Source organism: Drosophila innubila, chromosome X (genome assembly GCF_004354385.1).
Source record: "Drosophila innubila isolate TH190305 chromosome X, UK_Dinn_1.0, whole genome shotgun sequence".
Taxonomy (NCBI): Eukaryota; Metazoa; Arthropoda; class Insecta; order Diptera; family Drosophilidae; genus Drosophila; species Drosophila innubila.
This window is the reverse complement of record NC_047626.1, coordinates 40339992-40346113: the sequence shown is the minus strand read 5'-3', so window position 1 is coordinate 40346113 and position 6122 is coordinate 40339992.

The following is a 6122-nucleotide window of genomic DNA, read 5'->3' as shown; positions in this document are numbered from 1 at the left end:
CATTAACGAATTTTTTTTTATGTGATTTTTTACATTATATTTGAATAAATATTAAATGAAACTGAATAATTAATCCTCTAACCTATGAAAAAAATATTTTCAATTAGCAACATTATTGTTGTTTGTTTTAACCTTTCTTTTAAATTCATGTTCACAAGAAAATGAATTGGACCTTGACAAAGAAGAATTAGAAAAATGTTCGATCTATAATGATACTATTTCGGAACCTATTATACCTATTGAATTTGATTCTTTAAAATATGCAGAATATATAGGTCTGAAAAGACAAAACACTGATTTGATTGAAATGACAAAATTCAAACAGAAAATACGGTTTTAACTCGTGGGATCTCAACTCATACTATGTTCAAAGTACACTGGACAATAATATATATGATAAGAGATATGCCCATAACTATAGAAGTTAGAAGTGGTGAAAGTACAGGATATAAAAATTAACAACTAACGGGAAAAGAATTAACAATTGCATATGCATCCTATTCGCGTCCTCCTTCTTCTAGAGCTTATGACAGAAATATTGGAGATACATTCTATTTTAGAGCAGTGCCAGCTTCTTTAGGTGTGTCATATATCCTTTATTCAGAAAAGGATAAAACACCTATCTCATTAGAATTATTATAATAGTAATCCTAATAATTATTTCTTATTTACTTGCAATACAGAATCTTCTACATATCTTTCGTATTTTGACTTTTCCTTTGCAAATACAAGTGGATACCTAAAATGGGGTAGCAGTGCTTTCTATAGTAAAGTAGCTGAAGCAAATAATCAAAATAAAACGAGTATAAGCCAATATACTGGAAGTCCAAATCAAGAATGGAAAATATCAACAAACCAGGTGTTTAATATTGATGATATATCATTTTCAGAGAGTTATAATACAGAGTAATCAGCCGTCATGATGTAAAGGTCACGAAATCTTTAGATAACCCTTTCTATAATACACCTCTATCTGGCCAATTCTTGTCTTTTCCAAAGATGTTAAAGAAGAGTCTACTTTTATGACAAAAGAGGGTATTAATTTCAATCTATCTAATAATAAAAAAATATCGTTTACCATCTGTGTTTAATAATTACATAACTACATTACCTAGTCAAAATAGTCCTATAAATGGAATATATTCAGAAAATAAACAATTTATAGATAAGAATTTAAATTCTAAAATACCGTTAAATTTAAACCCTAGAGAAAGATGTGATGCCACTTATACTTATACATGTTATAACATAGAGGTTGATTTCACTGTACATATATCATCTATTTATAATTCAACAAATAGAAAGACAACACTAAATGGAGTGTGGAAAGGAGTCGTTTATGTTGATGAAAGAAAGCCTGTCTATTATGAATTTTACGACATGAATACAAATAAACTTCTTGAGACTGGTTATTTAGATATATCGAATTATCTAGCTACTAAATCTGCAAACAATATACCAACAATTAAAAGAAACACAAAATGAAAAAAACATTATTATTATATATAACTATACCTGTATTCCTTCTGTCATGTTCAAATGACGTAGAAAGTATAGATCCTCAAACGGAACAAGATGACTTAAGTAAATATGATGTTGTTCTACAAGAAAGAGATTCCACTTTACCAGATAAATGGGATAGACCAACACATAAAATGAAGGTTAGAGGCAGTGGTTCTAATAACTTCATGCCTGATGATTATTTAGGTTATTCATATAAAGTTGCAAGAGGTAATGGCTTTATTGGAGATCATGATAATACCGGTTTTAAGGTACTCAATATAGAGTTACTTCAAGCCAGTAGAAATTCAAGCTATATATCAAACCAAGGATATAATGAGTGATTATAATGTTATCTCATTTATAGACTCAGAAGAGTATTATGAAAAAGAGACGAAAACGAAGCGTATAAAGGATGGATTTGAATTAAATGTAAAACTATTTAAAATAGGACATAAGAATAAAATAACTAAGACATTTATAAAGGAGCAAACTATAGTAGAAAACGCAGTATACGGTGAAGTTAATGCTTATATTGCAACGGGAAAACATACGTTGAGTACAACCAAAGCAGCATTGAATAAAATAGCTTCAGAGTATTTGGATCCTTCTTTTTTAGAAGACCTGTATTATAGCCCAATGTCGGATGTTATAGGAGTTTATGGAGAGTGTGTCTTAGCTGGTTATTATACAGGAGGTAGTGCTCGCGGATTATATATTGGTTCTTATAATAAAGAGAAGGAAGGCGAAACAATTACGAAGGATATGGATACTAATTTATATGCTTCGTTTGCTTGGGGTGGAGCTACACCTAGTGATGTTGATAAAGAAATTCCTACCAAATCAACGGAAAAGCCCAAAGATCCAAGTTCTGGTTCTGTTGGAGGAAATTATGGCTTTGGGAAGGATTATTCAAAAATAGTACAAAAAGAAAAACAGGTGACAAACTTGTTTTTTTCAGTAAAAACGATTGGAGGTATAAGTCCTAGTTTAGGAAATACAAATCCGACTAAAGTTGAAGAAGCTTCTTTAAATCTAGATTCATGGGCTACTTCACTGAGTACCCCTACCTCTCAAAGATTAATTGAAATTTTAGAAGAGGGTCTTGTTGGGCTTAATACATTCATACTTGAAGAAAATTTTAAGGTTCGATTTGGAGATACTTATAATGATTTGTGTGCTAGTAATGAGTTTTTTAAACCTAGAATCGAAATTGTTCGATTCCTGCTAGATTATCATCATCAAATGAGCAATTATATGACATTGTTGCTGCCTATACACAAGACAAGGTGATATATTTATCTTACAAGATCGTAAAGTTGATAATGCTACAGATGCAGAGTTGAGAAATAATAGTAATGAAGCGACTTTTAATGTAAAGAGTAAAATTATTGCACAAGAAAAGGAAAAAATTTATAAAGGTCTGGGAATAACTTCTAATTTTAAGAAGATTCTTAACCCTCGCTTTAGATATCCTTTAAACTTCAACCTGAAAGGTGTAAATGAAAATAAAATGTATAAATACTATAACAAAGATACTGAAATGTGGTATTTGTATGATATGGATTCTTCTATTGCTTTTGCTTTTTGGTATGATGATTATATTCTTCGCCATTATGGTTTGACAGAATGGTTTGACAAACTACCTGAAAAACGTATAAATATGGTTAGTTTATCAAATAATTTTCAAATTTACGGTTATAATAATTTCTAATTATGAAATTACTTAAGATAGCTATTCTGTTTGTATTTAGTGTGCTTTTTCAGTCTTGTAACAATGAAAGTGATAACATCCCAACATTTAATGCAGACTTTATAAAACAAACAAATTGGACTGGAACTTTGGTTGCATTTATTGATGGAAATATTGAGCAGAAGTGTGAAATAAATATACTATTTTCAACATATAATGAAGGTATATATGAGTATACTTCTGGCCTTTATAACCTAAACAAAGATTTTAATTACAAACTTGATGATAAATTACTACTTATAGGAGGGAATCTTGACACTTATATAACAGGAAATTGGATTCTTGTAGACATAAAAGCAGATAGAATGTCTTTCAAGAAAGGAGTCACAAGCAATAATACTTATAGCACGTTAGACTTAATTAGGAGGTCTTTAAAATAATAGATATTAATTTTAAATGTTTATAGCTATTTTTTTTCATTTCAACTAAATAACAAAACTAAAGTCTAATCCGCAAGGATATATGAACAGGCGAATAAAAATCTTCCTCGATTTGATTGAGCATATTTTTATTCGCCTGTCCTTGGTTTGATTAAACTCTAGTTTTTTGTGTAATGTTTCGTGAAAGAAAAAATAATATTGAGTTTGCGTTTAATTCGATACCTTAAAAATATAGGCTTTAGGGTATCAATTATTAATCATTTCTTATTGCCGATATCTAATTTCTGAGCAAAGCAAAATACTTTATATTGGAAGGAAAGGGATATAAAAGTAGAAGAATCAAAAAAATTGTACAGGATAGAACAAATACTCCATCAATCACACAAAATAGAAGTAGGGGCGAGGTCGTTGATTTTATAAAAGATTAGATGTCGAGTGATTATTTGATATGTAATTAATCATATAAATGATTTCTCCATTTTCCGAGTATGTAGAGAAAAAAGCAAACCACTGTGTAGCCTTATTTCTTCTGAATGATGCATAATACAAGTTTTCTCCATACTTGCTAAAGTATGAGGGTGCAATTTTTTTAGGGGATGTTTCTAGATTAGTCTGAATATCTAAAATCAGTTCGGTAACATAGTTTATAGCAGACTCTTTGAACCCAAAATATTCTTTATCATAAAGTATCTCAATTAATTCAAAGAGATAATCTTCAACTTTAGGCGAAAAGACTATTTTCATTTATCAAACAACTTCTCTATTCTAGGAATTAAACGGTTTAATAATTCCTCAGGGCTTATTGCTTTGGTTAGTCTTTCGTCAGGTGCTAGGATATGTTCTTTCTTTACAATAGAGTCCTCTTTGGTTACAGGGATGATTCTATAACTTTTGTTTTTTCCTCTTTGTACTAATATTTCTGTACCTTCATCAACATGATCAAGATACATTGCTTGTTTCTCTCTGAATTCTCTAGAGCTAATAACCAACATATTCTTTTATTTAAAGTGTACCAATATGGTACAAATATAATGATTTATTTTTAAGTTCTTTCTTGATTGAATTAATTAAATATCCTTTAGGATATTTAGCTCTGTTTGCTCTCGGTTTTACTTGAGACATGAAATTTATAAAATTATCGATTTCAGTTTGAGCTTGTTTTAATAAGTCTACGTTTTGTTTAATCTCTTTTGGAGTAAAGTCAAAACCATTTTTGAGATAATCCAATGTATTCTTTGGAAAATCCCATGCTGTAGATACTTGTTTCTGTAAATCTCTTTTTTCTAGTTCTGTATCTCTAAATTGAGGTTGGTATTTAGGATAAAACGTTACAGAGGTAAAGGATCTACCTGTTTTATTCATTTTGTAAGTGAACGTATAGGGAGAACATCTATCCAATTCCCTTATAGCGATATCTAAAACATATTTTCTAAAATCATTAACCCTCTCATACTTATCTTGTATTTGAAACATCTCTTTCAAGTTCTCAATACTGTATGTTATGGGTTGCTTCTGACCACTCATCAATTCATAGAATCGCATTGCATAGATACTTTCAAATTGCATAGCAGTAGTAAGCTCATATTTACGATAACCCTTTGAGAAATTTAATAAGGCATTATGAATCATATTGTCAACTGTGAATGTTACAGTATCAGAGTATTTGATTATTTTCGGAAATGCTATGATAGTTAAACTTGCCCAGATATTGTCATCTTCATAAGTTATTTCTTTTTTCTTTAACCTATTAAGAGCTTTTTTTACCTCTTTGTAGTTATCGTCTTTTTCATCTTTAAGGAAAAATTTAATAGGTATAGTATATTCTTTATTCCCAAATAGGGTTGTGTCTATTTTACAACCTTCACTTATTTTCTTCCCTTCTAGTATATACTGATTAAGTTCAACTAGTCTATAAAGAATTCTCTTTTCATAAGCTGAGAAATCATATTTTGCCGTTGTCAATATATAAGATTGAATAATATCTTTATTTGTTGTTTTAGCCATTATATCAATAGATTATAAAGTGGTAAATAACTCGTTTTTAGCAAATATATTAAATAAAAACGAGTTACTAAATACAATACTCGCTAAATGTGGTAAATATCTCGTTTTTAACTTCGCTAAATGTGGTAAATATCTCGTTTAATGTGGTAAATATCTCGTTTTTAGATTACTGGATTTGCGCGTACGTGTTTGATATCTAATATGTTGCCGATGTTTTTTTTTAGAGTGATAAGCATATAATAAGCTATGCTTTATAACAAGTAAATAATTTTAGTCGTTTATAGCGAAATTATATGCGAGTAGAAAATTTAAGAAAGGTAGTAGTTTGTCTAGCTCAAGCGAAAAAGCAAAGGCAATGAAACATGATTTTAACAGGGGGGGGGTGGTTGTTTGTGCAACTATATTTATTTGTTTTTTTCTTTTTGTTATTTTTAATTAATATTACATTAACGAATGTTTTTTTTATGTGATTTTTTACATTATAT